Below are 24,034 nucleotides of genomic sequence, written 5' to 3'. Positions count from 1 at the left end.
CAGTGGCAGCGGCCCACCTGCGCAGGTTGTCCATCCCAGTTTACCCTCACCTCGACAATTGGCTCATAACAGGGGATTCTTATGAGACCTGCTTCTCAAATACCCAAAAGACTGTAGACCTTTTGTTCCAACTGGGCATCTCCATCAACGAGAAGAAGTCCAGCTTAGACCCCAGCCAGATCAAACAATTCCTAGGGGCTCTAATTTGAACAAAGGACGGCCTCGTCTTCCCCTCCGAGGGTCCAAAATATGCTGTTTCAGATCCCTCAATATGTGGCCCGTAGAGAGGTGACGATTCGCAAAGCAGTGCGTTTGCTAGGAATGATGGCATCCTGTATATATTTGGTACCTCACGTGCGCATGCGCCCAATGCAAGAGTGGCTCAACAGCCAGTGGTGTCAGGCCAGCGGACAATGGGACGATCTAGTGGTGGTTTCGCAGGCATTGGTTCTCTCGCTACGGTGGTGGTCGAAGGAAAACCTTGTCATAGGGAAACCATTTGCCACCCCAGCAGTGGAAGCCACTCTAACCACAGACGCATCTCTCACAGGATGGGGGCTCACCTATCCCATCAGACTGCACATGGAGTCTGGACTCCGAGTGTAGCGTCCAAACACATAAACTTGCTAGCTATCTTCAAAGCATTGAAGGCTTTCCAGGCACACCTGCAAAGGAAGACCGTGATGGTCCTCAGACAGCACCACAGCCATGTACTACCTGAACAAGCAAGAGGGCACTCGCTCTCCAGGACTGTCCAAGCTGTCCCAGAACATCTGTAGGTGGGCTCTCAAACACATGTTCCTGTTGTCACAACATGTACCAGGGAAACTCAATCTGCTAGCAGACAAACTCAGCAGAGACTTCCCATCTGCCCGCAGAGTACGAATGGCGGCTACAAGAAGACATCGTCTTTGTTTTCACACAATGGGGATTCCCAGAAATAGATCTGTTCGCAACTCTGGAGAACTCCCAATGCCAAGATGATGCCTCCAGATACCCCCAGAACCGTTCCAAGGGGAATGGTCTCTGGATAACAAGGTCAGTGAAATTTGTTTGTGCTTTTCCCCCCGACTCTCCTTCTCAACAAAATAGTGCACAAGATGCACCAGGAACCAGTGACCATGATACTAGTGGCTCCTATGTGGGCCCTACAGCCATCGTTCGCTCATCTGATGGAGATCTCTCTATCTCCACCGGTGAAACTACCCTGCCCATACAATATGCTGTCACAGGACAGGGGCAAGACGATACACCCATGCCCACAGACCATGCATTTAGCAGCCTGGCTCCTGAGGTCATATAATTTGGACATTCACAGGTCCCTCAAAGATGCATGGACATTCTTAAGGAGGCTAGACAACCAAACACTCGTTACTGCTATCCTAGCAAGTGGATGAGATTTTGTCATCTGGTATAGAGGTAAAAGCATCAACCCTGTTGACTGCTCTCCCACACATTGTTCTTTACCTAACCCACTTATTAGACTCAAGATTGGTCTTTTAATTCTGTTAAAGTTCATCTAGCTGCACTTTCCGCATACACCACTTCTCAACATAGTATCATGGTGGAAAGTCCCAGTTATTAAAGCCTTTATGGAGGGAGTAAAGAGGATACACCCTCCTATGGCCAACCCAGCTCCCGGATGGGACCTAAACGTGGTACTTACCAGACTTATGTGCTCACTCTTTGAACCCATGCACAAAGCATCCCTTAAGAACCTCACTCTTAAAACTGCTTTCTTAATAGCCGTCACCTTCATTAGGAGAGTGAGTGAACTACAAGCGCTCTCTATACTAGACCCCTATGTAACAGTTCACAAGGATAAGGTGGTTCTACAAACACATCCTAGGTTTGCACCAAAATGTATTTCGAAATTCCATGTCAACCAGTCAATAGAACTACCAACGTTCTTTCAAAACCCTTCAAATTTGGGAGAACGGAGCCTGCATACACTGGATTTGCGCAGAGCCGTCATGTTTTATATGGAAAGAACTAGACCTCTGAGAAAGACTAATCAGTTTTGTCTCGGTGGCAGCAGGAAGAGTAGACGATGCAGTTTCAAAATCCACTATATCTAGATGGATTGTCCAATGCATCACTCTGTTTCTCTCTTGCTAAGAGAGAACTACCCTTCAAGCCGAGAGCACACTCTACTCGAGGCACTGGGACATCCATAGCATTCATTGCAAATGTTCCCCTCGAGTCCATTTGCAAAGCGGCAACCTGGAGTTCTGTACACACGTTTACAAAACACTACTGTCTAGATGCCCACTCTAGATCTGATTCCTAGGTGGGACAAGCAGAATTAAGACATCTTTTCTCTACTGTTCCTTCTCACAACCCACCTTAACTCCGGGTACTGCTCGCTAGTCTATGCACAGCATGTGATTCTAAGCAGATTAACAAACATCAGAAGACAATGCATTACTTACCGTAAAATAATTTCTGATGGTTGTATCTGCTTAGATTCACATGCGCCCACCCTTCCTCCACGCTCGGATGGAAGGAACATAGACGTACTTCTCTCTCTTTTCTGTACTCACTCACGTCTAATAGGCTCCCTCAGGGCAGAAAAAATAGAGGAACCTTGACGCATGTGGGATTGTGGGTACACTGCACGTCACTATGAGGATAGTGTTACAGACAAACCTTGTCGACGTCCCCTTTTCGACTACGAAAAACAAAATGCAGTACTCCAGTGACCACTGGATGTTGGACTATGCATAGCATGTGAATCTAAGAAGCTACAACCATCAAAAATGCTTTTACGGTTAGTAATGCATTCTCATATTTGAGAAAGAGCACACCAACCGCTTCTACCTCCAAGACAATGTGTCCTCCAGAAGTGGTGGGGCTTGGGGAATCACACCATCTCCTTCTATGCCACATTTGATGCATCTAAAGTCCCTGCTGGGTCTTCTGCTGGGTCCTCTGCTTGCTATCTTTTTCCAGGTAATGACCGCTAAATAATGCCACGTAAGAATGACTGTTCCCTGCATTGTGCCAGGCCATTTGCTACTGAGATCATATCTACGGATTGCTTTGGTGCTAATGAATATGGCACCACAACGTCCACCACCCAGTGCATGGACACAGATGAATAGGATTTTGAGTGAATGCCTTCAGCAGTATTTTCTCATCCAGGATCTCTGTTTTGCAGGACTAATTTCCGCTTCTGCCTATTGATGCAGTGTTCCCTTCTGGTAGATCCAGGTTAGCAGATGTAATTTTTTATTTTTGACAAATTGGAGGATCCCATGCTTCTCAAAACATTCATTTTAGCTTTATTTACGTCTTAAGTGTAAAATTGCAAGTAAAACCAGATATAAAAAGATGTAAAAAACAATACTCCCAAGTCCCGTCACCTTTCCTCCATACTTTTGGGACATTCAGTCCATCAGGACGGGAGACATTTTTAAGCATCAAAAATTAACTTTTATTTTTGTCCTTTTTATTTTTACGCATGGCCACTGCACGTGACCGTAGCCCCGCCTTCCTGAGCTCTGCCCTGCGCATCGCCCTTCAATTCTTTACACCATGCGATCAGGGTTGGGCACAATTGCAACTTAAGGAATTTCTTCTTTTTGTTCCATTGTCCTTCATATGCAGTGTCCTGTTCGTGCGAACGTCGTTTCGCGAGGGCGGTTCCTTATTCTCTGTGTGGAGTGATTGGGCCCTGAACACCGGTGGGACTCTTGCTTCTACTTCGACTCCCTCTCCGTCCTTGCACTCCAGCGTTGGCTTGTCAGGTGCGAGGTGTTCCAACGGATTACTCCTCCACATTTACAGAAGTTCATTGAAGAAAAAAAGGAAGCGTCCAGTAAGTTGGTTCCTTTTTAGGGCACCCCGGCCAGGGGACTCCTTTCCGAGGTCTTATGGTTCCAGGAGGGGCCCCATGTGGCTCTGGTACAAGGGCTCTCCCTGAGGTCCCGAAAGGGATCTAACCTGGACTACGGAGTTTGCTCCGAGGTCCCTCGTCCTCATCTGAGGTGCCCCATTTGGGGGCTAAAGTTAGGCCCAGCATTTCTGGGGGATGTTTTCACTGAAGAGTTCCTGATGTTTCCAAGTCTGAAACTAAACGTACCAAGACTAGTCTTGGTTTCCTGTAAAGCGACTAAAGGCACCAAGGTTACCCCCGAGGATTCCTGAATAGAATCCATTATTAGAACCAGCAAAATCGAAGGGGCCCCGTCTTGATGGCTCTGTCTACAGGGGGTGACCCTAAGCCTTCCCACAAACAAGCCTGTGGTCAAACCGATCCTGCTGAGGGGGCAAAGAAGGAAGGCAAACGCCTTAAATCTTCAAGTGCCAGCACTGCTGAGGTTCCCTCACTGAGAGCTAAATCTTCAGCTGAATCTAACGGGTCTCCAAAACCGCTGTCACAAGGCTAAAATGGGTTAAAAGTCCCCTGATACCCCTATGGTGACAATGGCCTCACTGACGCCTGTGACGCAGTTCACTTCAGGCAATAATAAAATGGCAGCCCAACCCACGCGGTCTGAGGCAGCCATTTTGACTACCTCTCACACCAAAGTTCTCAATGGCTGGTTCCGAGGGGCCTGTTTTTGGGGCCGAGCAGCCTTTTCCATGCAATGTGGACAATGGGAATCTCTTCTGCCCTCCAATGAATTGGTGTGCTAGTTTTCCGCTTGCCAGTCTTGCTCCCTCCTATGTCCGCACCCTTAGTTTATGTGGACCCAGCTGGTGATAGGCTATCCTGGCAACCAGCCGGCAACCAGCCTCTTTGCAATCCTGGGGTATGCCCCTTCAGAGCGGCCTCTGCCCACTCCTGTGCCAAGACCTTCCTCTGAGGGCTCGTTTTTTGGCAAATTCCAGACCCTTATGCACTCTGACCCGATGAAGGCATGCTTTAAGGAGCTATTCAAAGAAATGTATCTTAAGCGGCTCAAACTGCAACCTGCTCCACCAACTCGGCAGGTTTCGGTAGTGCCGCCCCCTCTTCCGTGGGGCCCCCCCCCCCCCCTCCTCCACTACCACCACTTCCTCCACTTTCACCTATACTTAAGACTCCTGTGGCGCAGTCAAGTCTGCCCAATGGGTCTGTGGTGTCACGTGCTGCTGGTCAGGTTTCTTTTACCGCTGCATTGCATGGCGATCAAGCGGACCAGGATAGTGAGGACCCGCCCCTCTCTCGGAGCCTTTCGTGACTGGGTTGTGGTTATGATGGCGTTGCTAGCTATTCTGATACCCAAGCCTCAGTCTCTGCAAGAAGGTGTACTTTCAGGAGCCTTTACTCTATAGACAAAGAGCGCACAGGCCTTTGCCTTCAAAAGGATGTGCTTGCTGAAGCCTGCAAGGTCTGGGGAAAAACCTAATTCTAGGCAGCACCTGAACAGGAAAATGGACGCTCGCTACAAGCTACACTTGTCAGAAGACATACCTTTGACTGCGTGTCCACTCCCTTCATTACCGGTGGTGGCAGCAGCTACGCTCCAGTCTAAGCTGTTCTCTGCATCCTCTACAGCAGCCTCTCGAGTCTCTTCCCAGGAAGACCAGCATCTTGATGCCATTGGGAAAAAATTCTGCTCTCCAGCTGCGACAGGCGAATTCTGTGATCATCCTGGCAGCAGCGAATGCCAAGCTGTGGATGGAGCTTGCTGAGTTTCAGGAATGTAGTCCGCCTGACAGGCTCTAACATTTTAAAGACTGCTTATCTGATGCCAAAGTGCTGGCTCAAGACCTGCTGTAGGCAACATGTCGACACTTCCCCTCGGGGCCTTATGGTTGGAGTAGACCTCTCCCGCCAAGCGTGGCTGCATGCTACAAAGTTCTCGAACGAGGTTCAGGATGAAGTACTTGATCTTCCCTTCGAAGGTAAGGAACTGTTTTATTCTTCCACCGATGAGGACCTCAATAAAACAAAGGCAACCACGCAAATGGCTAAATGTTTGTTGGTCCTTGCCAAATCCCCAGCTAAAGCAGCCGATACTCAGAGGTCAGGGACCCAAACAAGGTCCTTCTCAGGTTTCAGGAGCGCCGTGCAGAAGTTCCCTCTGGCGGGCCTCGTCGCAAGCAGCAAAGGCAAGGCGGCCAGTTTTTCTCTCGGTTAACGGCCTCTTGGGCAACAGGTGGTCTGACCACTGATAAACCAGAATATCGTCTCATCTGGAGGCGTGGCAGACCATCACAGAAGACTGAGGTTTGTCCGTCGCCGATTGCCCCTCCCTGGTACCCTTCCCTCTCACCCTCTTCAGCAGACTGGGTCTCCCTCCCTCAGAGCCAAGGTACCGAAACTTCTAGACCTCGGTGCAGTGGAATCTGTTTCCAAAGGGAGTTCCAAAGGGAGCTGTTTACAGTGCCCAAACCCAAGCAGGCTGGCCTGCGCACTATTCTCGACCTCCAACTTCAATCTTTTCCTACCCCAAGAAAAATTAAAGATAATGCCCAGCCAGATAAGGTCCTCTTTCCGGAAGGGCAATTGGCTCAGTGGGGTAGATCTTCAGGATGCTTACATGCACATCCTGATCTGAGGCTCACATCGAAAATACCTGTGGTTTTCCGTGGGAACGGACACTTCCAGGATCGAGTGCTACTGTTTGGTCACAGCTCGGCACCACAGGTCTTTACGAAGATTACGGTGGTCATCGCAGCATTCCTCAGACTGCAGGGAATTAATTTATATCCATATTTGGACGATTGGCTCTGCGCAGTCCTTGCACACGGGCTACAGCGGCCAATCTTCAGTCACTCCTCCAGCTCCTGTTCCAACTGGGGCTGTCGGTGAACTGGCGGAAATCGTCTGGTTGCTCAAGACCTGATTTTTCTAGTTTTCCGTAGGGAGAGGTGAGGACAGAATTGCGGACCCATCAGCCACGTGCCAACTTTTCCTTCAGTCCTCCAGCATGTGGGCTCCAGAGACTTCTGGGCCTTATGGCTTCTTGCGTTTTTAGCCTACCTCTTGCAGGACTGAAAATGAGGCGCACACAGCTTGCTCTTCGGAACTGCTGGTCTCCGGTTGTGGACCCGGACTCCAAAATGATTCTGGCTCCATCCTCCGTGACAGCGGATCTTGAATGGTGGTCATCCGCCAGCAACCTTTCGGTGGGGACCTCCTTCCAGGAGCCCTGCCCACAAGTCACGGTTATAACAGACTTCTCCCTTCTAAAGTGGGTGGGGTGCAACGCTACGTCACCTCGAGGTGTTACGATCTGTGGATGCCCCAGGACAGACTGTCCCATATCAATTACCTAGAGGTTCTGGCAGTTTTTCTAGCGCTAAAGACTTTTCAGCCATCTATCAACGAAGTGGTTCGAATTTGCACAGACCATTCCGTAGTGATGTCTGGCTGCAGGCAGTTCATACTGCGGGTTACATCAGTGTTGCTGCAGACTCTCTGAGCTGCCAATCTGTGGCGAGAGTGGAGATGAACAGTGATGTTCCCATCCAGGATCTTCCAGCAATGGGGTTCCCCAGCGGTGGACCTCTTTTCAACCTCTACGTACTGGAAATGTCCTTTATGCCTCCAGGGTTGGTCTCGGAGTGTCTTCCTTGGGTGACGCTCTCGATCTCTTGGGACAACATGAAGGTTGCTTTGGTCACTCGAGCGCTTCCAACTGCGCTCTCCTCTTCATAGCTCCTTGGTGGCCAGCCAGGTTCTGTTTTTTGGAGCTGCAGGACCTATCGTAATGCAACCTGATCAGGTTGCCACAGATTCCTGACCTCCTCCACCAGAGCAATCACCAGTTGTGGCACCCCTCCCACAATCCTTCAGCTTGGCGGCCTGGCACCATAGTTCATATCCTGGGATCAGTTTAACCTTTCAGAAGCTAATATGTGCATAATTCAGGCGGCACGTAAGCCTTCTATGAGGGCTCAGTACAAAAGCAAATTTCTTTGGTTTTATCATTGGTTTCTAGCTGAATAGCTTGATTCTCGACAGGCTTTTATTCACTTACTTGTCTTTTATAACAGCCCTTGCAGCCTATGGCATCCACGTCTTACATTCAGGACGTACCCATCCGCCATTGCGGCTTATCGGTCTACAGATAGTTGCTCCTTTTTTAGGGCAAGATTGTATGCAGCAGTAACCCTGTGGGAGACTTCTCCAGGCTTGTCCTCTTGGCAATGGGGAACCCAACCTTTGGTATAGGTCTGTACTATACAAGTTGGTAGCGTGACTGAGCAGCCATACTTATCTCAAGAGGGGTCAATGTGAGCTGTGGAGGTGAAACATAGATTCACAGTGACAAGTATTCAAATAAAACATACTCAAGGTTTCTTATTAAAATAATTATTAATGTAACCGTTTTAAAATAAGCCTTTAGAAAGGGCAATATGCAACAATAAAATATACTTCAGAAATACACTTCTTCAGTTAAGTAGATTCATTTCACACACACGCTTCCTACACCCTGAGGTGACTTCCAATTGCTAGGAAACTGTGGGTATTGATGTATCACTTTAACACTTAAATGCAATACTGAAGTTGTGGGAAAAGGTTAGAGAAGGAAACAAAGGTTAACAGTTCTCTGAACAGGTATGTACTGTTCAATCCCCTAAAGAAGTATAGGTTAACCCTTTCCTAGCTATACAAGTAACGTATGTATGACTTATGAGGGACAGATCTACACAGAGGGTCAGAAGAGTCTGCAGGGAGCCACGACAGTCGATGTCAATTGAACAGTCTAGGGGAGCTGAGGCACTTCTCAAGGATAGCAGAAGTCTTGCACAATGTTATATAGAGAGTTTGTAGAAAAGAATCACTGTTGGGCCATGCGCTCGGAGGCTTGTGAAAAGCGAAGATACAAGCTTCTGTTTTGGTTGCAGTCCTGCAGTTCCTGTGTTCCTGGGCCTCAGTTCTGGGGACAAGAGGGAGGACGTCTGTAGGACTCCTGCAGTTCAAAGGTATGCCCAATGGGTTTACTCCAGATCAGCACTGTTTCAGCTACCGGCAAATAGCACCACTGCGGTTCATGGACACCTTGAACAGGAAAGGAACAGGCACAGGAAAGCCTTGCACACGCTGCCGCCAATGATGATCTGCTGTTAAATCTGGAGGCTGTTTTGATGGCTCCCTTGGAGTCTAGGGTCATGCTAGATGGCTGGTCCCAGTAATGTTCAAGAACCGATTTCGTAAGCCAGAAGTCAATATTTATCAACCAAGGAATTGATAGACTCCCTTCCAGGACAAGAACATTAATCAAGATTTCCTTAAACATATGTAGCCCAGGTACAGTCCATATACAGGTCCAAAATAAGAAGCGGCTTGACTGCTATTGAGTACTCCTTTGGGCAAAGGTCACATTGAAGATGTAGTATGGGGTTAGGCGCACTGTTGGGCTGCATCAAAAGGGATTCAAGGAATTTATTTTCGGCCACTCCTATAGCTACTGATTCAGCAAATCCCCAAATCTGTTCTCCATACACTGTTGCTGGGGGGTAGTCTGTAGTCTGTATTATACAATGGTAAGGTCCAGGGCACCTCTCATGTGAATGGTGGAATTTCCTAATACCCCCACTATATTTGCTTACGGTCGTGGTGGCTTTCAATACTTGTTCAGACCGAGCCGTTTTCAGCAAAACACAGGCCCAAATAGTTGTAGGTGGTAACCTGCTCCAGTACTACACCTTCTACCTCTATACTGTCTAGATGTTCTGCGTCAAACGGTTTTGGTTTTATTGATTTCCAGACAAAGATCGCCACATTTTTTCACAAAAACAGCATGTTGGGGAGAATTCTCAGTTCTGTGGTAATTCCCTTCAACCTTAAAGACCCCCAGCTCTTTTGCTAGACTTAAGGACTTTTTCATTTGAACCCTGGAGTGATTGAGCCACTTTTTCCTCCCTCCCTAATGTGTTTTTGACCTGATTTGGATTGTTTCCTCAGTTTACTTTTTGTATGGTGACGCAAAGCACCTTCAGTGCAGTGAGTGGCACAGAGAAATCCTTTAGTTTTCTCATGGGGTTTAAATAATTTTTCTTGTGTGAACTACTGTTCCCAAGAATAGTAAAGTGAAATTGACTTTACTTACCTTTTCTCTATGTAGGTCCAGCACACTCCATCTTATGTGAAGTGCTGAGGGGTTACTAAGTAGCCCCTTAGTAAAGTAGTAAAGTCAATTTCACTTTACTATTCTTGGGAACTGTAGTTCACCCAAGAAAAGGTTTTTAAACCTTATGAGAAATCTAAAGGATTTATCTGTGACGCTGCACTGAAGGTGCTGTGCGTCACCATGCAAAAGGTTGATGCCTATGGAGTATGTCGGACTCCAAAAACAAAGGAAACAGATAATCCAAAGTAAATCAAAACACGATTGAGAAAAAAGGCTCACTCACTCCAGGGTTTAAATTAAAAGGTCCTAAAATCCAGCAAAAGAGCGCGGGGGGGGGGGGGGGTCTCTAAGGTTGAAGGGAATTGGCATAGAAATGAGAATTCTCCCTAACAGTGTGCCGTGTTCTTATTTGGGTAGTTGATAACATCACTGCTTCATCTGCTAAAAAACAGGGGCCCGTAAGCGTAAGTAACCCAGCATTGGTGGGGGGCAAGGGCTATGCTGTTGGCCACCAGCTCCTCTGAGCTGTTGTAAATGCAGAAGAGGAGTGGCACCAATGCGCATCTCTGCCTAACCCAACACTGCATCACAAACTTTTCTGTCTCTTCCACTAAACCCCCAGGGCACAGAGGCACCGTTATCGGAGTATAGGACCTCAATAATGAACAATAAACCTGCAGAAATCTAGTTATTGAAATCTGGTTCCTGGGGACAGTCAACTGCTGTTTTTAAATCTGCAAACACTGCATACAATTTATTGTTCGAGCTAGTGTATTTTTTTTTACTAAGATCTAGCCTCGGGCACTGCTTGAGGGTGCCTATTCCCTGCTGGAATCGCACATGTAGAGGGTTTATTATCCTTAACTCAACCCATTCTTGGAGTCGCCCCATTATAACCTTTTGTATATAATTTCCCTGCCCCATCTCAATGGGGCGGTTGTTTTCTGGAGAGTCTTTTGAGCCCTTCTTGAATATGGGGATAATTGCAGCCTCCCACACACTTACTACAAGGATTGGGGTCATGCTAAGGAGAGTTATCATTATGTCCACCCCACTTTAGTGAGTTGCTATGTTCCCCCAAGTCCTTATACAAGTTCAGGGAGTGGGCACGCCAAGTGTCCTGTGCAGTACTGCATTGCAGGTCGCGGAAGGGATCTGGCGCCGTGCCCAGTACAAGCTTCCAGAAGGTGCGTATGTCATTGACCTTGCACGCCTCCTTAATGGATTCCCATCTTTCCTGGTGGACAAGCTTTTTCGTGTTCTCAACAGTAGTTTTGTAGATGGATCTAAGCAACCCCAGGTTCCTTGCATATAAAGTTGGACCCTCTTTAAGACATGCCAGCTTATTCTCCCTCTTTACAAAACAAGTAAGCCTCTTTTGTCCAAGCTCTTAGGTACCTCCATAATTCTCATCTTTTGAAATTCTTTTCAGGATTCCGACAGTTATTTTTTTTTTTCGTGGGGTTAGGGGGCGAGCGCTACTGCCGCCCACTCCCATCTGATACACAGTATGTATTTATACTGTGCCCATCACCACTGTAGAGTTCTTACAGTGCCTGACCTTGTCTGGGAAGGGCCGTATTGTGACCCTGCCAGGGTGTCGTCAAGAGTTTAGTCTGTGGAGATGAAAGGAAAAAGTAAATTTTATATGGTCAGAGGTACTCGATGTAAAGAGAACAATGTTTCTGGAGCTTGTGAATCTGCTTAGAATGATTCACATGCTTTGCATAGTTCGCCATCTAGTGGTTGATGCAGAGCATTACATATGTAGTTTTTGAATTCGAAAAAAGGGGCCTGTCTGGAACATTATCTCTACTCTACGGGTACCCATGATGCCTCATGCTTAGTTGTCCCCAGATTGTTTTTTCCAGCAATTAAGGTGGTAGCCTAAACGCGCAATCTGTCGTTGAACGACCGCTGTGTCCTAAACTCTGAACACTCCTCTAGATCGGCCACGCTTCTGACGAATGACAAAAGGCACACCACAGTGAAAAGGTGACACAGTAGGCATATGGGGGAGGAATACACATTTCTCAAACTTACAGAAAATGTAGATCATGCCTCTACCATTGGAGGTTTACATACACCCATTATAGTTAGCTTGCATGTTCCCAGTCGGCCCAATGGAGAATAAGCCTTTTAAATTTTGCCCATGGTGCAACACGAAGTTCCCTTGGAAGGACAAGCACCATGTGTGCAATAGCCTTCCAAGGGACCACAGCGACTCAGTGTACGGCCTGTAAGCTCCACTAGCTGAATTTTTTTTGAGCATCGTACGAAAAGGTGGAAAAGAATTGGGGCCAACATCGGGTCCTGTTGTGGAGACAGCTCCTAGTGTGTATGGTAGGACTAGAGGAGACTCCATCTTGGATATATAGGGTTCCAGGTCTTAGATTTGGCCTGAACTACCCAAAAGGTCTGGTTGCAATGGCTGTGCAGCCAGGCTAAGTCTAGGAGGGAATAGGGGCTGTAGGCAGGCACACACGACTGAGCATACAAGGCGGTTCAAAGAAAAACTGATCCACTAGCAGTTTATATGAATAGGACTTATTATATATACACTAAGGTTCAGGCTGTTGAGCAATGTAAGTACTCTTTGTAATAAAATCCCAGTGCAATAACAGAATAAAAGGTTGTAGCTTTTAAATCTGAATGGAGTAAAAGGAGGCACACTTTTTAAATCAAAGTAGAATAAAAGCTATGCTAAAAATGTCACAGGTGAGCAAACTTTTAGAGCACTTTGGTAACTTAAATTAACCCCTGGTTAACCAGGCTTCAGAAGGCAACACTATATGCTGGGTGCGATACAAAGTCAAGGGGGAACTTGAGGTCCAGTGACTATGGGCTGAAGAGGAAGGTAACAGGTGAGTAATAGTTGTAGCAAAGTTCCATGAAGTCTTCTTGTTTGCAGGGAAGTACAATAGTTTTAGAAACGTGGGCTCAATGGGTTGTTCGGCCCAAAGGGACCTAAGAGGAGGGGTGCAAGTAACCGCTTAATTGTAGCCCTGTGGTGCACTAAATTGCACAGCAAGACCACGGGAAGTACCAGGCTGGACACAGTATCTTTTCAATCGAGAAATTGCTGCAGCACGTCAGGCCGCCAGGTGGTGCGATAGTTGTCACTAGTTCAGGTTTTCTTGGCTTTGAAATGCCAAAGGCCCTTTGGAGGGAGCAGCTGGATGCTGTTAGGGAGAATTCTCATGTCTGTGCTAATTCCCTTCTACCTTACAGCCCCCCAGCTCTTTTGCTGGACTTGATCCTGGAGTGAGAGACCTTTTTCTCACACTTGTATTTTCTGATTTGAACCCTGTATTTCTTTTGGTATTGGAGTCAGACTAACTCCATAGGTGTCATCCTTTTGTATTGACACACACCGCACCTTCAGTGCAGTGTCACAGAGAAGTCCTAGGTTTAAACACCTTCTCTTGGATAAACCACTGTTTACAAGAGTAGTAAAGTGAAATTGAATTTACTTAACTTTTTTCTTTTTGTAGACCCAGCACACACCATCCTATGTGGAGTGCTGGGGGGGTTACTTAGTAACCCCTTTGTCTACCTTCTCATGTAACATTTTTTTAATGTTACCCTTACTAGAATTAATGGCCGCTGGCGCAGTAGTTTTATTTTCCTACCATTGGGCGTTTTTACCACAGGCTGAACCCTCAGCTGCAGTATTGCACCAATGGGTGCCCATTTTGTCAACATGGCAGCAGTCTTCTTTTTTTCACCATTTCTTGTTTGTAAGGTCCTTCTTGAGATTTACTCTGCGCGCCAAACCAGGTTTGGTCCCTTTGTTAGTTTTGTCTTTGAAAGGATACAAGGGGGTAGCCCGTCTCTGCCGCCAGTGTGTCTGGCAGGGCAGGAAGTTAGTGAGGTTCCTGACTCCCTGTGCTTGGTCTTCTTGGTTACAGGAATGCACCCAAAGGTGATTGGCTGGCCGACTGGCTATCCTTGGAGGACATCCACCCTATGTGAGAGACAGCTAGGCTGCGAATGTATGGGAGAAACGTGCATAAAAGGTGAGGTCTTTTGCAAGGAAGGCAAAATCGACCACTGGATGAAGGAAACAAAGAAGAAACCTGGAAGAGAAGCTTTCTGCGCCCTCCTGGACCGTAGGTTTGCCCGGTGAAGCCCTGCTGCAGTGCTGAAGCTCCATAGTTCGAATCGACTAATGAAGCCCTTCTCCCATTGGGTTGGTGGGACCAACTGACCCCAAGACTAACTTGACTGGAACCCCTCTCCCTGCTGGCTGTACATCGCTGCTTCTGAAACCCGAGAGCCATGGTACAGGCACACCAGTATCAAGTGCATAGTTTTTAAGCCGGACACGAGCTCGAGGAAGATACTCTGGACTCCCTCAAAGCAGGACTGCCCATGCCTGAGCCACCTCAACAGAGTGCTGGACCCCAGAAGCAAGGGGAACCCATAATGTGTCCAAGAACCGTGGTGGTGCTATTTGCGAGTAGCTGAAACCGCGAAGTGTTGCTGATCTGAATTGTGCCCGTTGCTGCGCCGACCTTCAAACCACAGTGCAGGAGTCCCCATACGACGTCCCTCTTGTCCCCACGACTGAGACCCAGGAGCAACAGGATCTGCAGGACAACAGAAGCCAACTATATCCCTTTGTTCACACTCCAGGTACTGTGTAACTAGGGGTACTTACCTCTGATTGTGTGTAGGTTGCTTGTTCTCACTGGAGACTTGCATTGGCTGCCTTTTGCAGAGTTGCTTGCATCTTTGCTTCTCACAAGCCTCCCAGCTTGTGGCTCAACAGAGATTCTTTTTGCTACAGAACTCTGTAACATTGTGCAAGACTTTTTTGCTGTCTTCAAGAAGTGCCTCCGCCCTCCTCGACTTTGCTCAACTGACATTGGCTGGCTGTCCTGGCTCCCTGTAGACTCTTCTTACCCTCTGACTTTGTGTTGATCTGTTCCTCAATAAGTCATGCATACCTAACTTGTATAGCTGGGAAAGGGTTAACTTGTATTTCATTGGGCGATTGTAAAGTACTTACCTGTTTGGAGAAACTTGTTAACCATGGTTTCCTAGCCCTTCAATTTTTCCACAACTCCAATGCAAGTGTGAAGTGATATATTAATGTCCAGTGTCCTAGTTGGTGAGGTCACCTCAGGGTGTAGGAAGTGTGTGTGTGACATCCCAAAAGGGTAACTACGTACTTAACTGAAACTGAAGGAGTGTATTTTTTAAGTGTATTTTTATTGTTTCCAATTGCTCCCCTTCTAAAGAAGGCTCATTTTAAAACTGTAACTGTGTACAATCAAGAAACTTACCAACTTGTGTAGTACAGGCCTGTACCAAAGGTTGGGCTACTTACTGCCAAGAGGACAAGGCTGGTGTAGCCCTCCACAGGGTTACTGCATACAGTCTTGCCTAATAGATGCGCTCAAGCAGTGGGACGTCTTGCAGTGGATTTCCACAGCACTGGTGTTTTGTAGCCTTTCACAGGCTCTGGATGCAGATTGGTTAACGTGCAGTGGAGTTTGCGCTCTTACTTGTCATTGCATAATAACATTTTGCCTGCAAGCTATAATACTCAGTGGGATGCAAAACGCAAACCGGATTCTGTCCCCTAACAAGTTGGGTCCCACCTACTCAATATCACTACAGAAGGGAAACTGATGGCTCAGAATATTTGGAAAACTGTCACTCTACCTAAAGTGGCTGCTGAATCCAAATGGCCTAGTAGGACTGATCTTTATTCTTCATCCCAGTCAACCCCGGCACTTTTGGCTTGTTCTGCCTTGAAACACCATTTGCTTTATAGGCACATTATAAATACCCAATAAATAAATAAATAGCTGAGGGAAACTTGTTGAAACGCCATTTATGGGTTCAGGGTTCAAATCGGAGACTCTGGAAACCTTAATAAACATGCCTATTGAAGATTCGGTCCTCTTCATGAAGGCAGTAGATGACCACATTTCTAATGAACCCTTTATCCATTGGGGCGCCTTAAATACACAGCGTTCCTGTCGAAGCCAGGGTCTGTCTGGCTTTGGAGCCTCCTCATCTTCTTGGTAAAATACCCCAAACCAATCTGACTCTTTTAAAACTAATTGGCAAATAGGATTTAGGAGAGGTAAAGGTCGGGGCAGAGTTGCAGTATCTAGAGGCTCTGCTGCCCCTGCGAGCAAATGACACTCCAATCCAGGGACTCTCCCATGCTTCCCCAAGTTGGAAGGCTGCATAACGTTCACCCACACATGGGAGGGGAATAACATCAGATCACTGGGTGCTAACAACTGTGACAAGGTTATTTAATAGAATTCCTAGACACACCTTGCCACCAACCTCCTTGATCATGAAGAATTGTTAGGTAAGAATTAGTGCCGTCCAACTGGTGTGGGACTACACAAGACTTTTCGCTTGGTATTAGGTAATCCACCTTTTAATATAGGCCTGTACTATACAAGCTGGTAGTGTGACTGAGCAGCCAGGCTTATCTTAAGAGGGGTAATGTGAGCTGTAGAGCTGTACACTCTGTCGCACTCTCTCTGATACTCTCACAGCATTTGCCCCTGTCATGAGGATCCGCTTGAAGCCTAAGGCCAGGTGCATCCCCTGATACGACTCAGATCTCGTCACCCTTAAACGCAAGTGTAGGGGGGCTGAGAGGAAATGGTTGGCATCTTGTACATCCTCTGGCAAACTGGGCTGCCGCCTACTCCAATGGCCATACCGACTCTGTCCTCACTTAGAGCTCACATTCAAGCCTGTGTCTCTGCAGCCTCTAACACCGTGGCCAATCCTGCCAGTCTCTACCTATCCTGTTCCCTCCCAGGACCTCTGTATGGTCCTGGCTTTATCACTTCATCTCTAAAACCCAGCGCATCCTGTCCTCCCTTTCAGCTTCTCCTGCCTCTCCCTCCAGTCTCTCCTCGTCCTCCGGCCCCATCCCTCCCCTCTCTGCCTTTCCTCTGTTCTGATGAGGTTTCTAGACCAGTCCGATTTGTGAAAGTCTTGTCAAAACAGGTTCTTCCTTGTTTCTCCAAAACCATCAAGGACCACATTGACCATCTCGCCCCTGTATTGGCTGGCTTCTGCAACCACTCATTTGCTAATGGAGCCTTCCCTCTCCCCCAACCCCCTCAAGCACTCTTGTGCACCCTCTTCTCAAGAAACCTCAACCGACCCCTCCTGCCATACTATCGCCTGATCTCCATCACTCCTTTCCTGGGCAGATTCCTGGAAAAGCTGGCCATCTGAAGCTTAATCTTAACACTGAATTTGTTGGTTGTCTCCATGACAGTCAGTCTGGCTTCAGAGAAGCCAGAAGCACGGGAGCTGCTCTCCTGAACATCCGTTAAGCTCTGCTCTCTAACTTTGATTCGAGGGGATTTGGTCCTCCAACGTATTCCATATCTATGACCGTAATCACCACAGCTGGGCTTCTTCGGAAAATCTTAGGCGCCAGCGTCGATGAGTCGATACGCCGCCCTCGAGGACCTCTTCCGACGGCCGACGTCACTGGATGTTATAAGTAGGACGCACGACGCCCGTAGCCTCAGTTCTGTTTTTTCTGCGAAAGTGTTCGCTTGGGAATCTCGGCACGCCTCGACTCTTTGGAGTTTGTTTTCTCGGTTCTTCGAACCTGTTTGGTGTTTGTGAAGATTTCTTCGTGAAGATGTCTACCTCGTCTTCCACACCGCGTCCGGGCTTTAAGAAGTGCGGGGACTGTGGGTCCAAGATGCTGGTCACAGACTTGCACAGCGTCTGCCTCTGGTGCCTCGGGGCTTTCGACGGATGACTTGAGGGGCGACTCTGCGTCGTTGTCGGAAGTCCAGTGGGTCTCGGTCCCGGAGTCGTCCTCGCCACTCCTCTGCCTCTCCGAGGCACTCACGGAAGCGCCGTCATCGGTCACCTTCCCCGTCCTCATCCGAGAACTCCGCCCGTCGGCGGGTCGGATTACCCCACCAAGCATGTGACACCGGAGGAATGGGCTTCCTTCGGTAAGAAAATGTTGCCGATTCTCGAATCGCAGGGCACTGGTCCGTTTGCGCCTCCGAGTGGGGTCGGTCGTGATCAGCCAAGAGACACCGCTCGCACGCCTTCGGGCTCGGGTGGTCGTCACGATTCGCGGGAAAGGTCCCGCTCGGACAAGGGAATCATTCTCTGCATGCCCGGTCCAGGTCCCGGTCCTTGACGTGCTCGAGACCGCGTGAACCTGTGAGGTCTTCGAGGTAGACATCGACGCCTGTGGCGCCGAGGTCGTCGACGGACTCTCTCGAGGCTCCGCCTCCGAGGAAGTCATTGTCGCCGACCAGGATGTCCAAGGACATGCTCGGGGCTCCGCCTTCGAGGCCTGTGTCGACGCTGTCGGCGCCGCGTCTGTCGTCGACACCGATTCACTCGACACCTTTTGAGGCTGTCGACGGGGGTACCCCGTGGCTCAGGGGAACCAACTAGAAAGGCTCTGGCCAACGTCAGGCATGGCTTTGGTTCAAGTTCTGTGCCTTCATACCGCCATCTGGAGTTCATTTTAGAGGTGGATGAGGGCTCTGATGATGGCATGGTGCCTGACACGGTGCCAGACGAGATTCTCTCGGGCCATAGCCAGTTTGAGGACCTGAGGCAGTCCCTGCATGATGCTAGTGGGCTGGACACATCTCCGGAGGTGGAGTTTTGTAGGCCTGAGCCTGGCTCTCATGACGATTCTTTGTACCGGCGCCTTATGTCTAGGCTCACCGAGTACTTAGGATGGTCTGCTCCCCCAGGGGAATTTGTTCAGGATGACCTTACGGATATGCTCGACATTGGTCCACCAACTGACCCGGTACTGCCGTTTCATATGGCTCTACAGAGGAGGGTGGCGGCGGCTTGAACTGCTCCGGAGAGTCTCCCGGCAGTGAGCAAGTCTTTGCTGCGAAAATATCTCCCAGCCTGTAGTGACCCCTGCTACTTGTCCAAGCACAAGTTTGGTGGTGCAGGCGCCTACGGCCCCGGCAAAGCAGGCGTCGTACCCTCCCATCCCTCCTGATGGGGACGACAAGCGTTTTGACGGCTGGGCGAAGAAAGTGTTTTCTGCAGGGGGTATGGCGTTTCAGGCGGCCAACTCCATATGTGCATTGTCTCGTTTCACGCACACTCTGTGGAACTGTTTCTTTGGCGGCTGAACATGTTCCCGAAGGGAACGAACGGGATGGTTTCCTTGCCATGGTTCAGGATGGCAAGGATGCCATGTGTGAGGCCGTTCAGTCGGTTTTGGACATGGCATATTGTGTCAGCCGGTCCATGGCGGCGAGCACCGTGATACGCAGGTTTGCGTGCTTGCGGAAGTCGGGGTTTGCTCCTGATGTGCAGGCCCGGGTCCTCAACATGCCCTTTGACGGGGAACATCTTTTTGGCAGCAAGGCTGACGAGAGCCTTGAGAGGTTGCAGACCTCAAAAGCTGCAGCAAAGTCGTTGGGTGCTGCAGTTCGACAACCTCCACCTTTTCGTCCTAGGGGACAGCAATGGAGGGGAGGTTCCTTTCGTTATTACTCATCCTTTGGTAAAGCGAGAGGAGCTGCCAGTCAAAGGGGCCATCGTAGGAGTGCCAGAGGTGGAAAACAAGGTACTCGAGGTGCCAAGGCCGCTCGGACTGTTGCCTCTTTGCCCTCGGGCAATGCCGCAGCCGCTTCAGCTCAGTCATGAGGCCATGTCCCATGGTTCGCCGGTTGGCGCGGTATTTTGCAGAGTGGCGTGCCATTACTTCAGATGTGTGGGTTTTGGAGATCATAACCCACGGTTACTGTCTTCCTTTCCGGCAGAGGCCTCAAGACCATCCGCCGGGGAATCTCTTTGAAGAGTCCGGATCCGCTCCTTGCGCAGGAAATTCAATCCCTGCTGGAGAAAGGCACCATAGAACTGGTGCCTGTAGCGGAGAGGAACAAGGGATGGTATTCCCCTTATTTTTTGATTGCCAAGAAAGACAGGGGATTGAGACCCATCATGGACTTGCGCGGTTTGAACAAACTCCTCAGGAAGGACAAGTTCAAGATGGTTACTCTCAAGTCCTCCAGGCCCTTCAACTTCAGGACTGGTTGGTGTATCTTGACCTCAAGGACGATTATTTTCATGTGCCGATCCATCCAAAGCACAAGAAGTACCTGAGGTTTGCGGTTGGCAACTCGCACTTTCAGTTTAGGGTCCTGCCGTTCGGATTGACCTCCGCCCGAGGGTCTTCACCAGGCTCATGGTAGTGGTGGCAGTGCACCTCAGGAAAGGACGATTCACGTCTACCCCTACCTCGAAGATTGTTTGATCAGGGGGAGCTCTCCCGAGCAAGCCCTGGATTATCTGTCCGTCACTTGCCACTCCCTTCACAAGCTGGGCTTCTCCCTCAACTTGAAGTCCCATTTGACACCAACTCAGAGGCTCCAGTACATCGGAGCAGTGCTCGACACGTCCCTGGGGCAGTGTTTTCCTCCCCAGGTGGGGGCTCCTCACATTCAGCAGATGGTGCACAAGTTTCAACTTGCCCAAACTCTCCCAGCGTTCGAGTTCTTGAGACTGCTCGGCCTCATGGCATCCTGCATTCTTCTGGTGCCAGAGGCCAGGTTGTGGATGAGATCTTTGCAATGGGCACTCAAGCTCCAGTGGTCTCAGTCCGGCAGGATGTCAGACCCTGTTCAGGTGCCGTCTTCGGTCACCCAGGACCTTCTGTGATGGACCGACGAAGGCAATCTGATGAGGGGGGCTCCATTTTGGCTGCTCTGGCCAGAGGTGACGATCGTGACGGACACATCCCTCACGGGATGGGGAGCTCATGCCAACGAGTTGACAGTCAGCGGTCGTTGGTCTCCGTCGGAGTCCAGACTCCATATCAATCTGTTGGAGCTGAGGGCCGTCAGGCTAGCCCTGAAGGCTTTTCTGCCGACTGTGCGAGGAAAGAATGTCCTGATCCTGACAGACAACACGGTGGCCATGCACTACCTCAACAAAAATGGGGGGGGGGGTGGCAGGGTCACTTCCTCTGTGCGGAGAGGCGATGCAGCTCTGGTTCTGGGCAATCCAGCAGGAGGTTTCGATCTCGCCAGTTCATCTGGCAGGAGACGAAAACAAGACGGACGCTCTGTGCAGGCAGAGCGTGATTTCTCACGAGTGGGAGTTGGCTCAGGAGATTCTCCTGGAGATCTTCGCCCTTTGGGGGACCCCTCAAGTGGATCTTTTCGCCTCCAGTGTCAACCGGAAGTGCGAGAGGTTCTGCTCGCAGGAATTTCCTCCAAACGGAGCCTTAGGAGACACGTTCGTGGTGGAGTGGTCCTTCCCACTGCTGTACGTGTTTCCTCCAGTCCCCATCATCCCGCAAGTACTGCGGAGGTTCGGTTCCTGGATGATCCTCATTGCTCCGGCGTGGGCCCGGAGGACGTGGTACCCGGACCTTCTCGACTTGTCCATCTGCCCTCCACGTCGTCTTCCCTACCGAGACGATCTGCTCTCACGCGAGGGGGGGGGGGGGGGGGGTGTCAGGTTCTCCATCCAGAGGTCAGGTCCCTCAACCTTCACGCTTGGTTTCTGAAAGGTTGAGGTATAAGGATTGGGAACTCCCTGAAGACGTGGTGGAGGTGTTGCTTTCTGCCAGAAGGCGCGCAACAAAGTCTCTGTACCGTTGCCGTTGGAGAAAGTTCTGCGACTGGTGCAGGGTTAAGAATGTGGATCCCTTTGCATGTGACATTCCCATGGGTCTGTCTTTTTTTTCGCTTTCTTTGGCCCACAGGGGCCTTCAAGTGGGTACCATTAAAGATTACCTGGCGGCGCTGTCCATATTTAAGCGTTCGTCTGAAGTGTTCCTATTTTTAGAATTCCTTTAATTTCTCAGTTTCTGAAAGGGCTCACTAATGTGTTCCCTCCGTCGCCTTTCCAGGTGCCCAGTTGAGATTTGAACCTTATCAAGTTTCTGATGGGTGCTCCGTTTGAGCCTTGCATTCATGCCCTTAAAGACTGTTAACTCTTCAAACTGTATTTTTAGTTGCGGTCACTTCCACTCGCAGAGTGAGTGAGTTACAGGGGGCAGGATCTGGCCTTTGGCAAGGCAGTCCTTTACTCCGCAATTTGATTGGGCATGCTAAATTTCTGTTTTCTAAATTCTTTTTCCCACCCCCTTGCATTGGTTCTGCTTTGGGAGTCTGTCATAGATATGGAATACATCGAAGGACCCAATCCCCTCGAAGAACACGTTACTGTCTTACCTGGTAACGTTCTTTCGATGGGATGGTCCGACGACGTATTCCATATCGCTCCCTCCCTACCTTCCCTCGCTACAGAATTTCTTATGCGATTGCAGCGTACGTTTCCGCAAGGCTTTGTGTGTCAGACTGGCAAAAGACTGGTGGCACACGTTCTGGGAAAAAAACTACAACTTAGGCTACGGGCGTCGTGTCCGACTTATAACATCCAGTGACGTCGGAGGAGGTCCTCGAGGGCGGCGTATCGACGCAGACGCCAAATATTTTCCGAAGCAGCACGGCTGTGGTGATTACTGTCATAGATATGGAATACTTCGTCGGACCATCCCATTGAGAGAACATTACCAGGTAAGAGAGTAACTTGTTTTTCTAACCCCCCCCCCCGTCCTCATCTTACTCGACCTCTCGTCTGCCTTTGACATGGTCACCCATGCCATCCTGCTTAATCGTCTGTGATAACCTGGGTATCACTGATCATGCCCTGGCCTGGCGGTCCTCTTTCTTCTTATTGACCCGCCTAGGTCCAACTTGGGTCCTTCATTTCCTGTATCTCACTCTCTACCTGTGGTGCTCCCCAGGGGTCTAATCTCTCTCCCTGGCTGTTCAACCAATACCTGGCACCTCTCGCCCACCGCATCGCCGCTTTGTGCTCCAACTTTCAGTGTTGTGGATGACACCCAGCTCATTCCGGCTCCCCCTGGCCACCTCTACTCTTTCTCTCATTCCAGACTGTCCGCAATTCAAGAGCGGTGCGACGCCAATGATCTCTTCCTTAATGCCAGTAAGACTGAGATCCTCCTCATCGGAACACCAGCTCCTTCCTTTCCTCTCCACCTACCCATTCTGGGCCCTCTTCCTGCTCCTACCTCTGAGGCTAAGAAACTTGGGGTCCTCTTCGACTCCACCCTCTCCTTCTCTCCTCACATCTTCGTCTCTAAGAAGTCTTAACTATAAGCTGCACCTCCTCAGAGGTATTCTTTCTTTCCTCACTGCCCCCCTAAACTCGCTGTCTCCAGATCTCTGGTCCTCTCTAGGCTGGACTACTGCAACAGCCTCTTTCTTAATCTTCCTGCCGCTACTCTGTCCTCTACAACTTATCCAGAACAGGACTGCAAGACTTGTCCTCGACTGCAAGCCCAGGGATCGTATCTCTCCAGGTCTGAAATATCTCCATTGGCTCCCAGTGGCAGCAAGGATCAAGTTTAAGACACTTTGCATTGTCCACAAGGCTTCCTGAGCTCTCCACTCATCCACCTCCAACTCCGAGTCGCTTTTCCAAGCAGAGAGTTGGGCAGATCTTTCTTTGGCTGGGGCCTGCCTTTCTCAAATTTGAGCAGAGACACCTCTGATTCTGGAAGCAACTCAAGACCTTCCTCTTCACTTCCGCTTTCTCTCTTCCTCTCCCCTGCTGATGACCCCCTCTGCTCCACACACTGGTCACCTGGCCTCCCTCAAAACTTGGACCCAGGTCCCTGCCTGTCCTGTTGCACCTTGCACTGCCTCTTTGCTCCCCCAGCACTTGTGATCTGTAACCCTACAGTCCCTTCTCTCTGCACACTCCTCTTGGCACTACTCCCCTTCCCTGCACTTGCACAATCTGAATGACACAAGACTTGTAAGATCGTTGTTTTGACCTCCTTGTTTCCCCGGCCTTGTCTTGTCAAGCCTAGAAACGATTGTGTACAGGCACGTTATAAATGCCATATCGTATCATAAAAATGATAAATCTCCCTAACAGCTATCGTCCATAAGGAGAGAATGTGAATTAAAAGCCCTTTCAGTGCAAGATCCTTTCGTCATTATTCACCGAAACAAAGTGGTACTACGATCTCA

The 24,034-nt window shown here is 49.3% G+C and overlaps 1 protein-coding gene across 8 annotated transcripts in view; it reads left to right on the top strand.

Annotated features, from left to right (window-relative positions):
• Positions 1-24,034, top strand: part of VEZF1 (vascular endothelial zinc finger 1) — a 305,904-nt gene that overhangs the window by 219,159 nt on the left and 62,711 nt on the right. The window lies entirely within an intron of this gene.

The sequence above is a fragment of the Ambystoma mexicanum genome, chromosome 9 (genome assembly GCF_040938575.1).
Source record: "Ambystoma mexicanum isolate Mex_15411 chromosome 9, UKY_AmexF1_1, whole genome shotgun sequence".
In the NCBI taxonomy this organism is placed as follows: Eukaryota; Metazoa; Chordata; class Amphibia; order Caudata; family Ambystomatidae; genus Ambystoma; species Ambystoma mexicanum.
The sequence above is the reverse complement of the archived record's forward strand: the minus strand, read 5'-3'. Positions and strand labels throughout refer to the sequence as shown.